At 43.8% G+C, this 14,904-nt stretch overlaps 1 long non-coding RNA gene across 1 annotated transcript; it reads right to left on the bottom strand.

Moving 5' to 3' along the window:
• Nucleotides 1–10,749: 10,749 nt before the first annotated feature.
• LOC122496080 lies at nt 10,750–13,561 on the bottom strand. The gene is made up of 2 exons (XR_006300674.1): nt 13,051–13,561; nt 10,750–11,078 (listed from the first exon to the last, which is right to left on the bottom strand). It is a non-coding gene; the product is annotated as an uncharacterized LOC122496080 (long non-coding RNA).
• Between the last annotated feature and the right edge of the window lie 1,343 nt (nt 13,562–14,904).

Raw genomic sequence — 14,904 nt, 5'->3', positions numbered from 1 at the left:
AGCAGCAGCGGTGTGGCTGCTCTGCTCCCGGTTCTGAGCCAGATCCCTGTCCCCGCCGCTGGCGCCGGGCAGGCCCCCCCTCCTCCGATGCTTTTTATCTTGTATGATTTGTTGCGTAACCGTCCAAGTCATCACGATCGTAACAGTCTTTGTGATTCTGATTTCCCTAGTCACGAGCACAGGAAAATAATAAAAAATGTCTTGTTTCCACATTTTGAGATCCTAAAAATAAAAGGTGCCGGGTAAGCCTGCAGCGTTAATAAGTACAAAGTGAGAGGGTGGGCGTGGGTGTGGGAGACAAAGGAAACGCAGCGTGAAGAGGAACCTCAGTCTGTGTACTTTGACATTCAATGCGAAATAGCCACCTGCTCCAGCAGGGAGAGAGGGCCCCTGGGTGCATGAGCCTTTCTTACAGTACGATGTGGGTGGGGGGTAAGGCCCCCTCTCAACGGTGCTGGAGAGCAGGGCATGAACACTTGAACGCTCTCAAGGTGAAGATCTCTGCGTCTCCCTAAACTTGACCGCGGCTGAGGGTTTATTTGTTGTCGGTGGTGATGGGAGTGTGTGCGTGGTGGGCGGGGGAGGGGAGGCCCGTGTGTTGTGTAACTGGGGGGCAGTCATGATTCAGAGCCTGGGTTTTCAAACCAAACAAACCCTGACTCTCCCACTTAAAAGAGTTTCAATTAGAGCGTGGGCCTCCAATTTTTCATCTGGAAGTGGAGCTAGAATACCGACGTTATTGGGCATTTCCTGATGGTTAAATGAGAAAGTATATATGCGTGTTTAGACTTGGGGCCTGGTGTGGGGGTAATGATTCTTGGTACCATCTCTGAACGTGTTTCAGTGACATGAGGTTTCAGGTTATTCTTCCATTAAGAATGTCTTTCAGCACATGCTGGGCACTTGAAAATCAGCGTTTCGATTCAGCGCCTAGTTGTAAAAGTCAGAGCTGCGGCACCTTTGAGAAAAAGAGCAGGATGTTTCACTTCTTCTTTCAAATGATGCTCATGGGTAAATCCAGATAAAGGATGTGACTCAATGAGTCATGTCTAAAACTGAGAGAGGACACTGTCTCTGTAATCATTGACTGATTCTAAACACACCCACAGTCCAGAAATAAAGGAGGAATGGAAATGACGCAGTCACGAGCACAAGCAGCAAAGCCCGCTCTCTCTGCTAGACCACAGCTAGAATCCCAAATTGATCAAGTCCTGGTCTATTGGCCTCACCAGGCCTCAGTTTTCTCATCTGTAAAATGGTCACAGTAACACCTACATCACAAGGGGATGGTGTGGATTCAACGGGTGATGTTGGCAACATGCTTTCTATGGCACCGTGCGCATAACAGCACTGAACTCATGCTAGGTTCCTTCTCCAACCCGGTACAGACTCTAACGCATCCACATGCCTGAGGTCTCTTCAGTCCCTCCGGGACACCTAGGCTGCTTAGCAGTTGCTCAAACCTTAGCAGCTTGGACAGTCTTCACTGCCATCTGTTATGGGTTGAATTGTGTCTCCCCTAAAAAAGATATGTTGAAGTCCTACCCCCGGGGCTTCTAACCTTAATTGGTGATAGGGTCTTTACAGAGGTAATGAAGTTAAAATGAGGTCATGAGGGTGGGCCAGAATCCAATCTCACCGGTGACCTTGTAAAGGGAAAATGTGGACACGGAAGACGATGTGAAGACTGGAGCGTTGCATCTACAAACCAAGGACTGACAGGTATGGCTGGTAAAGCTCCAGAAGCTGGAAGAGGCAGGGAGGGATTCCCCTTCAGCTTTCAGAGGAAGCACAGCCCTGTCAAAACCTTGATTTCAGACTTCTAGTCTCCAGAACTGTGAAAGAATGAATTTTGGTTGTTTTAAGCCATCCACTTTGTGCTAATTTGTTAGGGCAGCCCTAGGAAACTATTACACCACCCTTCTAACGGAGGAAACTTGGTTATGCACGGGATAGAAATGAAGATTTGGGAAGTAGGTCAAAGTAGGGGTATGGAAACCCACCAGAGGGTTCCTCTGGGGTAAACTGAGCAACTGGACTGAGAGGAGGTCGTTTTGCTTTGAGATGCACAAACACATGCCCCTTTTCACCTCGAACTACTGTTTTCCAAGCTATGTTCCCTGAAGTCTTACAGCTCCTTGGAGAATTCTATAAACAGTTGCCTTGGGGGTGCCTTGCTGGCCGCGTCAGTAGAGCATGCAACCCTTGATCTCGGGGTTGTAAGGTCGAGTTCCACGTTGGGTGTAGAGATTACTTAAGATAAATTTTAAAAGAATCGCTTGCTTTCAATGTACATTTCTCTAGTATATTTTAATCATTCGCTTCAAATAGCAAAACTCCACCAAGTTCTTTACATGAACCATTCATTTAATCTTTACAACTACCCTATGAAGTGGGTGCTATTATTACATTCATTTTACAGATGAGAAAACCAAGGCACAAAGAAGCTACGTAGTTTTCCCAAGGCCGCGTTGCTGGTAAAAGAGCTGGGATTCGAAGTTAGGGACTCTGCCTCCAGAGCCTTTCTTGGTAGCTTCTTCACTACGGTGTCTCTAAAAGCTCTAATAAACAAACACAAACACGTACTCTGACTCTCCGTGTCCGATTGCAACATGGTGGATGCTACCACAGCACAAACTTGTGCCGCCAGACTAACCCCTCTGCAGAGAGTTTCATTCATGTATTCATTCCATTAGCCCATGCTCACTGCGTATGTACGATATGCTTCTATGACCTTCCTGTAACTGTATCGATTAGGAAGATCATAGCTTTATCCTCATTTCTGAAAAATATTCACATCTGTTCATCTCTATTCCCTTCGAACCGAACCCAACATCGTGGTGAGTTGCGTAATAATTGATACTCCGGTAATGAACACGTATTAATCATTTTGATGTTTGTCCTAGTTTGGGATGATACTCGATTGCCTTTTATACCCACGATAATGAAGATTAGCAGTTAGAAGAGAACGCTAGTGATTCAGTTTTGGAGACAAAAAGTCTCTATTACTCTTCTTTCAAGCTTTTGGAGAGTTTAATTGGAGAGTACCCTGAGGTTGCAGAGAAGGCCGTTAGAAGCTGTTACCCTTTGCAATCACACACAAGTGAGAATCAGGGTTTTATTGATTCCATGCGACAGACACATAATCCGAACATAATCTAAACCTAATTTCAATTTGAACTTTTAACCAAACAACCCATTTCCCTTGTTGTTTGATTACTATAAGCAGTAAATATTGCCACTGGAAATTATAAAATAAATTAATACAGATTTAAAACTGGAGAGATATATACATGTATATATATATAGGAATTCATTGTAAAGTTTCTTTGAAAACAGATAAAAGGTTTGCCAGACCGCCACTGGTGCAGACCATTACTGGACAAAGAGGACAGAGCTCACTTTTCATCTTTTTTTCAGCTGCCGGGATCTCCTCTAAACTGTGATCGTGGACCCAGTCTTGGGATAGTCACTTCCAATCAAATGTGCCATCTGCTCTGGAGCACTTCCAGGGGGCAGGCTGTCACACTTTGTGGCTGGAGGTCACCCTGGAGGCCACCCATTCTGCCTGTCCCCACAAGGCAGAGCGGGACTTCGGAAAAGTCCGATTCAAACTTGGGGCTGATGAATGTGTTCTCCGAAAGTCTCTGCTCCGATGCGGTTCTGAGCAAAACACAAGGGCTTCTCTTCATAGAAAGGCTTCAGCGTCAGTGCAGTTTTCCACTGCTAAGGAGAAAGAATGAATTCCATAGAGTGAGCCTACTGCCCAAGCAAGAATGCAACAGACCACTTCCACCAGGGGTACATTTATCAACATCACTGGAGGAATAGTTTCTCTTTAGAGAACTGATTTTATAAATAGCTTATTTTCTTCGTTACATAGTTAATATGTGTTCATTACCAATAAAATGAGAACATACAGATAGCAGGGGTGAAAAGTAAATTAAAATATTCATAATGTAAATACTCAGGAAAACTCACTCTTAACATTTTGGGAGACATCCTCCAGATCTAAGCTCAGCAGATTTTTCCTTCAAGGATTAGATGGGAGATATTGCAGGCTGTATAGGACGAGAGCTAAAACTGAGGATGTTATGTAGGTACGTATACAACGAGAGAGAATACAATTTGCCGTAAAATCCTTACTGATGAAATTCAAAATCTAACAACAACAATAACAATGCAAATAATTACAAATAACAATTACAGATAATTTTCTGTCATGTAGGTCTACTAATCCTAAGAATGCAATTCTTTTTTCAAAACTCACCTTTTGCTTAATTAGGGCTCAAACTTAGTATTGCTACTAGCACTCGTCAAAATCCATTGCAAATGTTCATCTGTTGATACGAATCTGTAATGAAATTTAATGTATTTCATCTTTTTAAAAAATTTTTTTAAATGTTTATTTTTGAGAGAGAGAGAGAGAGACAAAGCATGAGTGGGGAAGGGGCAGAGAGAGAGGGAGACACAGAATCCGAAGCAGGCTTCAGGCTCCGAGCTGTTAGCACAGAGCCCGATGTGGGGCTCGAACTCACGGACCATGAAATCATGACCTGAGCTGAAGTTGGTTGCTTGAGCGACTGAACCACCCGGGCTCCCCACATATATTTCATCTTTGAAAATGTCTTTTCACACAGCTGGGCACTGTCGAGTACCACTATCAACCCACGAACATAATTTTAACTGAGCGTCTTCATTGCTTGGGAGGCATTATTAGAATTCTGCATTCTCTTCTTATTGGCCTGTTTGCAACTCACTACAATGCGATAATCACTTCCAACTGAAGGTTATGTGGAAGCCCCTCAATTGCAAGCAATTGGATTTTAATACTGAAATTCCCTTTATACTTCCATGGGGGCTCAAAAAATGCTGCTAGAACTATGGTTTGAGCTCTGAAAGTATTTCCCCTGAAAACGTATGCGGCAATGGGAAATCTCCCGCTTTATTTTAGCTTTCGAAAGCATGGAAAGTATATGAAGCAGGTTGGTACTACTTGTGATTCAAGCAACATTAGGTATTACCAAAATGACATTGCCGCAGTATGTAAGTCTGATACATACACAGTTTTCTCTTTTCATTTTATATTGAATTCCTCAAGAGGCATTATCAAGCCTGCAGCAGAAGTTCGTTTTCAAAGCCATTCATTCGGTGTTCGATAATAGTGAGCGCTAAATACATAAACAAACAAATAAATATTGAAGGGAAATGCTTCTCATTCAGAAAAATGTGAATCTCAGGCCCAACGTTCAAACATTGCTATAAATCGTCACCCGTGCTAAGTCCCAGAACTGCAGTGTAGTGGTGAAAGTCAGGGTGTTTGACTTCTATTTGTGACAAAAATCCACAGAACTGACAATGATTAAGTCCACAACAAATGACATACTGTTTCAATCCCACAGGATAGATTGAATTTTTTTCTGCCAAGCTCCAACTGATGAATAATACAATGAATAACCACAGATTTGTAAATATCCTACATTTCCACAAGCTTTGTAAATTTCCCAACAAATACTTTCTCTTTCTGCCTCATACCTATTTCAGTTGTGACACATCTTAGCAGATTCCACTTCAGGTTGTACTGAATTGATTTTCTTAACTTCTTTGAAAATATTCTCCACTCTAGGTGTTCCAGGCAGACTGTTCCTGGAGAGGCTATTTCCTCAACCCTTTGAAACTTGGCACTGACTTCTCAAATAAACAATTGACTAGTATCAGTAACATCAACTCATCAAGAGCCGTAGAAAACCACTCACCGTTATTTGCTTTGTTTTTTTTTTTTTTTAATTTTTTTTTTCAACGTTTATTTATTTTTGGGACAGAGAGAGACAGAGCATGAACGGGGGAGGGGCAGAGAGAGAGGGAGACACAGAATCGGAAACAGGCTCCAGGCTCTGAGCCATCAGCCCAGAGCCCGACGTGGGGCTCGAACTCACAGACCTTGAGATCATGACCTGAGCCGAAGTCGGCCACCTAACCGACTGAGCCACCTAGGCGCCCCTGCTTTGTTTTTTAATTGACTATGTATGTCACCCCAAAGTCCTCAATTCTCTAAGCAGTTGTAGAAAATCGAACAAACACATTTCTTTTCTCTGGACATATTTCTGCAGCGGTTGTGACCAAACGTTATTTAATTAACTCATTATCGATAGTTGTCTTTCCTTGTTTGGCTAACAATGGGCCGCTCAAAAATGAGCCACTTTGGTTGTGGGTCTGTTTTCATGTTTTGTGTCTGTGACGAAATTTTCCTATCATGAGATATGCCATTTTAAATTTCCTGACTTTTCTGATTGTTGCTTTCCTGTGAGTTGGGAGCGCTGTGATGTGTGCTTCATCTAGCAATGCTGGTGTGTACTATAGTCTTTTAGCACAGCTACGATGTGGTCCTCTGCTTTGCCATCAGATTCAGCAATAACCCACACTCCACCGTACTTCAAACATGTGACGTTCCAAGTCTACTTTTCTTTTTTTGTTTATTTAAAAAATTTTTTTTTAATTTTATTTATTTATTTGCAGGGGGAGGGGAGGGTAGAGAGAATGGGAGAGAGAATCCCAAGCAGGCTCCGTGCTGTTAGCAAAGCCTGACTCGGCGAGGGTGGTGGTGGTGGGGGGACGGAGGTGGGTGCCAGGTGCTCGAACTCACAAACCTTGAGATCATTACCTGAGCTGAAATCCAGAGTCCGACACTCAACCAACTGAGCCACTCAGATGGTCCTTTTTTTGTTGTTTATTTTGACGTGACTGGTATACACATATATGCACATATTATATATGCATAAAATAACAAAATACATTTAATGCCACCACACTGCGATGTGATTGACTCTGAAAATACTGTTGAGTCATAACCGCGCCACTGCATTTTGTCGTGCACCATTGCCATGCACTTCTGAGTCAAACTACCTGGAGTTGTGTCACATTTCACAAGAGCGTAGTTCTCCACAAGATTCTTCTCACTTCAGACACCAGTCTCAAGCCCTGGGGGTTTCCAGGTCATCCGCACTTCTGACCAGCCGGCTATAAATTTAGGAGCTCTCACTATCCCCTCAGGTTCAAAAATTCACTAGAATAACTCACAGAACTCAGCAAAGTGCTATACTTACGATGACTGTTTTATTATAAAGGATACAAATCAGGACCAGCAGAATGCAAAGGCGCACAGGGGGAAGTTTTCCCATTCCCAAACGTGAAGTCATCCATGTTCTTAGGACGTGTCAGTCTCCCAGCATTTCAATGTGTTTCAGCAACCAGGGAAGCCCATCTGAGGTTCGTGTCTAGAGTTTTTAATGGCGTTTCATTACACAGACACGATTGAATCAATGGCCAAGCAAATTAATTCAAGCTCCAGCCCCACTTCCTTCTCCAGAGGTCAAACTGATATCGAGTTCCTCAAAAGGTTCTAATCACATGGTGTGGCCTGTCCCCAATCTGTATCATCTCATTAGCACAAACTATCCAGGGAGGACCACGTGTCACCTCTCTAGCATAAACTACCAGGCTACACCATGAATGACAAAGACGCTCCTATCACTTGGGAAATTCCAAGAATTTACAGGGTAACTTCCAGGAACCAGGAACACAGGCCAGCCCACCTCTATCACACAACAGCCACTGAGCCACAGTGCAGATCGGTGAGGGTGCCTCACGTAGTCTCTGTTGCATCTTTTCAGCCCTGCCTTTGCAACATGAGAGCGGCCATAGCCGAAACATAAAAAAAAAAATGTGTTCCAATAAAACTGAATTTATGGACACTGAAATTTGAATTCCCTATGATTTTCATGTATCATAAGACATTCTTCTCCTCTTTGTTTTCCAACCATTTAAAAACACGTTCAAATTATCCTTCGCTCACAAGTTACAAAAACAGGAAGCGGTCAAGATTTGACCCATGGGCCATAGTTTATGGACTCCTCTCTCATTTAGATAAAAGATTGACAGACTATATAGCTTGTGGGCCAAATCCTGCCCACTGCCTGCTTTTATAGGTAAAGTTTTATTAGCACAGCCTTGCCCATTCGTTCATGAATTGTCTACGACTCCTTTGGGACTGAGTTGAGTAACAGCAACACACACTGTGGCCTTCAACGCCTAAAATATCTATAGTTTGGTCCTTTAGAGAGAAATTGGCTGACCCCTGCTAGCTCAGCGAAGAGGGGGAGTCCGGGTACTGCATTGAATACGTTGACTTTGTTGCATCTAATCCTGTTAACGCTGTTAGGTAGGAGGTATTATTGTCACCTTGCAAATGGGTAACTGAAGCTTAAGGAGGTGAAGGAACTTGTCCAAGGTCACACAGCTTATAAGAGTTGAAATTGGGTTCAAAGGCAGACTTTCTGGCAGCTGGTGGCATTTCTTGGCTTGTGGCCCCATGACTCCATTCTCTGCTCTGTGTCATATTGCCTTCTGGGTCAAATCTCCCTCTGCCTCTCTGTTATAAGCATACTTTGTGATTGCATGTAGTGCCCACTTGGATAAGCTCTCCAGCACAAGATCCTTAATCACATCTGCAAAGATCTTTCTTCAGTAGATGGTAACACTTAGAGGGTCCAGGGATTTGGACCTGATTGTTGAGAATCATTACACAGCTTCCTAAAAGTGGTAATGCCCAGTATTATATGGGTATTCTAAAAAATAGGTGCTCTCTCACACTGCAGTCGGAGTTGAAGTTATTAACACATTTCTTTCACAGCACGCTAACCTCAGTTTGCCTCTCCAGGTCCACTCTCTACCCTACGGCATCTTTCTGTGCCTCTGGGGGCTGACCAAGTGTGACCCAGGGCTCTGGCCTCTGGCTGGGTCCTGCTAATGAGAACCATGGGAAGGACCTGGGAAGCATCTTCCTCTGCTGCCTGGATTTGCTGCATCTTTGCACTGAAAGGATCCTATCAGGTGACCCTTCCCATAAGCTACCCTCTCCAGCTTCTGGTAACTGCTTCGTCTCTGCCCCTCAAGCCCAGGGGTAATCTCTGGGCACTGTACCATCAGACGTCCCTCAACTACCCAGTTTTAGTGTGCCACCTGTTTCCTGTCAAGCTTTAACTTGTGCTGGCTGTACGTGTCAGATCAAATACCTATTTATAAGAAAGTTCATTAGCAGAATTATTTATAATAACAGAAACTCAAAACAGCCCAAATAACCAAAAGAGGAGATTGGTTAAGCAAATTATGGTCCCTCCACATAGAACATAAAAATAAATTAACAATCATATTGTAAAAGAATATTACCGAAAGGATAAAATAGTCACAGTATAGTCCTAAGCAAAAAACCCCACGAAACTGTATATATAATAATGTCCCATTTCTATAAAGAAAAAAATTAATGAGGCAGAAAATTAAAACGATACATATTACATTTTAATAAAAACGTATCTATATGTGCTTGTATATCTTATACATAAAATATGCTTATTTTGTCGCGCGTGTATGTTATATAACATGTTATATAATGTAATCATGTCACATTTATATAATATGTACTGTATATTATTTAGATTTGTTACATTAGATATGATGTCACTTTTGTAAAGAATGATCTACATATCTAATTGTACATGTTTTATGTCATGTATATTATATATAACATAACACATACATATGATAGAAACCATACATGCATATGTATATGCATGCATGAATGTATATTTCTTCCAGATGTGGACTTCAGTCCTTTGGGCTTGCAATAGAATAGGTTGCATCTTCTAGTTCACGTTTACGTGAAGTTCAATATACGATGTCCTTAGTCAAGATTTATCCGGATTCCCAGCGGCTCACAACTTTCTCCAGACTCTCCGCCCACTCAGGTTTCTTTTCCCCTTTCACTGCCCCAGCTCAGACGTGGGACTCGGCCTCTTCTCTGGAATTGGAGACATTTGGGATTTCTCCAAAACCACGTGCACAAGGCAAATGTGTGGGTGGTGGACTTTTTCTGAAGGTTCAGAGCACTAGGTGGCTACCTTCCCTGATGTCAGCAGCCCCTGCCTCTCAGCAGCCCCTGCCTCTCAGGATCTGCCCGCAGTGGGTGGGGGCCTGGCTGCACGGGGTGGTGGGCGTGGCCGTGGGCGGCCTGCGTGGGTGTGGCCACGGGCCCAGCCTGAGGCTGGACGCCAGGCCCGAGCAGGCCGTCTTTCTAGGCTCCCCTCGCATCAGTTTCCCCCACCCCGTGTTTATCTCGTGCTCTCCACCGCAAGATTACAGTCCAGGACTCCTTGGTGACTCTAGCAGCGGTCACTCTGGGCCAGAACCGACCAACCAGAGGAAAGTGAACCGTGAGTCCCTCCCCTCCGCTAGTCTCTAAAAGGGAAGCAGTGAGCCGTGTGGGCGCAGGTGGGCACCTGAGTTCTTGCTTCCCGCAGAGACCGGAACAAATCCCCGCTCACCACCGACAGGCAGTGTGATTTGGGGCACGGTTTTGCATGTGCCTCCGTTTCCCTATCTACCAAATAAATATGACAGTAACAAAAGGGTGCTGAGTATTAAATGAGTTAAATGCAGAAGAATATCTTTGGATTTGGTGGTAGGCAAAAGTTTCCTCGAGTTAATATGTAAGGAGTGCCCAGGATGCTTGGCACCAACTTAATACTGTTAAATGTCAGCTATTTTATATATTTTTTTCTCCACAGATATGTTTTATGCATCACCTACCCCTCCCGTGAACACGCGGGAGTGGCCGCTATAATCAATTTGTTTTCAAGTGAGGTGTGTGTTAGCTACATCTAAAATATCAGAGGAAAATATTTCAACACGTGGGAGGTGGGATTACGGTGTTTATTTTTTCATTTTCTTTGTGCTTTTTCAAGTATTCCTAGTTTTGTACATTGAGCATTTGTTACTTTTGCAACTATGGAAAATGCGAGTTTTCAAAAGAAAGGCGCGTGAAGCCTCTTGGGAGGACAGTGAGTGGTGTAGGTTAGGAGAGATCTTTCCCCTGTGTGTACGCAGATTAAACCCTCAAGACTAGGCATGGCTTCTTGGCTCCTTGGGAAATGGGGTAGACCTTTAAAATTAATGGTTCCCCACTGTTTGCATTTCATAAGAAATCTGTAATGACTTCTTGCTCTTCGGACTTGCCATTTCAGCATCTTAAAAAAAAAAAGAGAGAGAAATTAAAGCGTAAGACTCGATTCCTTTTTACAAACCAAATTGTTCTGAAAACTTCCCCTTCGATTCCTAGATTTTAAGAGGCTTAGCCTGCTTCCTGCCCCCTAATTGCTCTATTAATTTAATCTGCTCAGCGTCTCCCTGGAGTGTAAGTCATGGGTCCTCAGGGCTAGTTCTGGCTGGTTCTGGCTGTTTCTGGTCTCTTCCACAGAGTTGCACTGAGCTGTTCTACATGTTACCCTGAGTTCTATTTTGCTGGCTGTTTCCTTCCAAGAGGGTTTCTCCTGGCCTAATTAAGGAAGCTCCGGTATTTGCACGAAGTTGCACATTAAGTGAAATGATGTGCTCTCATATTCCCTTTCTCCAGCAGACACCTGGAGCTACGCATTCGGCCTAATTTTCCTGTTTTGGATCCTGATCATTTCTCTTGTGGGCACTCAGTAGCTTTATGTTTGTGTAGCACGAATCGGTGCTTTGCATAAAAAGAGACCCCAAGCAAGTTAGTTCACTTTCGTTTCCTTCCCTGTAAAGTGGGGATACAAGCCTACGAATTAGTTTCCTAGGGCTGTTGTGACAAATGGCCACAAACACAGTGGCTTGAAACAATGGAAATCGATTCTTCTCATAATTTCAGAGGCAAGAAGAATTGAGGTGTCAGCAAGGCCATCCCCTCCAAAGTCTCTAGAGGAGAATCCTTCCAGCTCTGATCTTCCTTGGTTGGTGGCAACATATCTCCCATTGTCTGCCTCCAGCTTCATGGGGCCTTTCCCGTGTCTCCTGTCTCGCGTCCTCCTTTCTCTTCTGATGTCGCCAAGTCTTCCAGTTTAGGGCCTACTCTAAATCCAGAATGATCTCATCCCGAGATCCTTAACTTGGATTACATCTGCAAAGACCCTGTTTCCAAATAAATTCGCATTTATGGGTACTTGGGACTCTGATTTGGACATATCTTTTGGGGGGGGCATGCTATGCCATTATTACAACCTCTCTACCTTTCTGAGTTGCTGTGTGGGTATTAAAAATGATATGATAGGGGCGCCTGGGTGGCGCAGTCGGTTAAGCGTCCGACTTCAGCCAGGTCACGATCTCGCGGTCCGTGAGTTCGAGCCCCGCGTCGGGCTCTGGGCTGATGGCTCAGAGCCTGGAGCCTGTTTCCGATTCTGTGTCTCCCTCTCTCTCTGCCCCTCCCCCGTTCATGCTCTGTCTCTCTCTGTCCCCAAAATAAATAAACGTTGAAAAAAAAATTTTTTTTTAAATGATATGATAATATACATAATGCAGCTACCACAGAGCCTGACGCACAGTAGGTACTCAACCAGTGGTCATCTTTTCTTTTTTTTTTTTTAAGTTTATTTATTTTTGGAGGAGAGAGAGACAGAGTGTGAGCAGGAGAGGGGCAAAGAGAGAGGGAGACACAGAAATCGAAACAGGCTCCGGGCTCTGAGCTGTCAACACAGAGCCGGATGCAGGGCTCACACCCTCAAACCGAGAGATCATGATCTGAGCTGAAGTCGGATGCTTAACTGGCTGAGCCACCCAGGTGCCCCTCAACCAGTGATAATCTTAATAATTACTATCGATAAGTGAGTGCTGTACTTACATTGGGACTAAGCCTATCTCTGCCTTAGTCCACTTGCTCCTGACAATATCTCTCCAAAGGAGATAATGCCCCATTTTACAGATGAGCAAACTGAAGTTTCAGAAGCCTAGACGGGATAGTAATAACAAGTGGAGTGGGACTCAAACCCAGGTTTTTGTGACTCCGGAGCCTGTGCCCTTCTCTACTGCACGCAGTCACCCCAGTGTTGCCTGTCTTTCTACTCCTCTGCTGTGACCCGACACCTTCCTCTCACCCCCATCACACTTCACACTCTGACCCAGAACTATGTTTGGTGGGAATAATAAGCAACGGAGAAAGAGAAGGAAGAAGTTTCTTTCTAGAGGTTTCCAGACCTGCTCGAGTGTCCTGGTGACATAGCAGCTGGCTTGCCCCAGGGTGCATGAGCTGTGAGAAGAAAGTCATAGTGCCTTTTATGTGCTCACCTGGGAAGTCACACACGAGTTCTGCCACATGTATTTGTTGGAAGTGAGTCACTAAATTCAGCCCACGCTAAGGGAGAGGGGGATTTGGTGTCACCCTTTGAAAGAAGGATCAGAGAATCTGTGGACATATTGGAAACTCCCACACTCCATGAGAAGAAGATGGCCGTCATCGAAGAACTTAATCTGGTGTTTTAAGTCAAGTTAGCTATGCAAAGGTTCAGGAGCAGGGGCTGAGGAGAGCACGATTGCTCCACATAAACAAGTGGGAAGAATTTGAACTATAGGTCAAGTGAAGGGAAGAAGGAAAGAAAGGAAGTGAAGAGAGGGAGCATGAGCCCGGCAAAGACTTGTGAGAACACGGTCTCGCTAATATGTTTGATGTTGACCCCCCCTATTTTGCCAAGCCAATAAACTTTTCTTTCTTTTCTTTCCTTTTCTTTTCTTTTCTTTTCTTTTCTTTTCTTTTTTTTTTCTTTTTTTGTTATTTATTTTGAGAGAAAGAGAGAGCACAAGCAGGGGAGGGGCAGAGAGAAGGAGAGGCAGAATCCCAAGCAGGCTCTGAGCTAGCCCTGAGCCTGATGTGGGGCTCAAATCCACAACATGAGATTGTGACCTGAGCTGAGATCAAGAGTCAGATGCTTAACTGACAGAGCCACCCAGGCGCCCCCAATAAACTTTTCTACACACACACACACACACACACACACACACACACACACACCACTTTGTGTGAGATGCTTTTAATGGCAGTTATGAAATGGGCAGAGTTTCAGGTCTCCGTTGATGGAGTCTAAGCAGGGACCACACTTGAGGACAATAAAGCCCATTTGCAGATTTACCCTGTGTTACAGAAGCGGATGCTAGAGGCCAGAAGGCCCCTGGGAATTACCAGAAACCTTGAGAAAAGCAATGACATTTCCATGAGCTTGGAAGGGGAAGGAATTGTAAGAAGCAATTAGGCGGGCCCTGTCCTGGAGTTGTTACTAAACACAATGCACAGAAGAGGGCTTCACCTGGGAGGGGCGAAGCCTGTCCTAATTTCCAAAAGCAGCTTTCAGACGAGAGGATGGGTACCAACTCTTTGGAGTTAAGTTTGCTCTTAAGGGTCTTTGGAGGATTTAGTGTTTTTGACAAAATCCTAAGATGCTGTTTTGTTTTTTCTTCATTATTTCAAGTCATTTGCTTCCCTCTTCTATAATGATTGGGGATGGGGTATTTCAGGGGCTGCAGGCTTAATTAGCTCTGAAAAATAAATTTAATGTCGCTCAACTTCAGGCATGATGTCAACATTATAGTCCCCGTCATTCTGTTTCATGTAGTTACTGGATTTGTACATCTCTTTTCTTCCAAGAAACATAAAGCCCTATTGAAAAATCTCTTAAAGAACATCCCTGATATTTTAATATTTAACGAAAACCCCTTTGACAAGGAAAGTCTCCAAAGGAAAGAGGGTTAATAGGAGGAGAGAGCATTATGAAGTTCAAATGTTGAACATTCCTCTGAGACTCTATTTGGCCAAGTCATTACACACTTAAAACTCGTGCCTGGGTTCTTTCTTGTAAGTCACTATGCCCATCAAGGGAGGGTCTTGACTCTCCCTGTAACCCCAGTGCCTGACACGGTCTATACACTATAAATATTTGTTGACTTGGGCATTCATAAGAGATTATTAACACTTAGAGACTAATTGGGATCTAGTTCTAGAAAATTCCCAAAGGTAAAAATACTTTGGAATAATGAAGTCCTGGATCAAAGTCATGAATT

The sequence above is a fragment of the Prionailurus bengalensis genome, chromosome F2 (genome assembly GCF_016509475.1).
Source record: "Prionailurus bengalensis isolate Pbe53 chromosome F2, Fcat_Pben_1.1_paternal_pri, whole genome shotgun sequence".
NCBI classification, from domain to species: domain Eukaryota; kingdom Metazoa; phylum Chordata; class Mammalia; order Carnivora; family Felidae; genus Prionailurus; species Prionailurus bengalensis.
The sequence above is the reverse complement of the archived record's forward strand: the minus strand, read 5'-3'. Positions and strand labels throughout refer to the sequence as shown.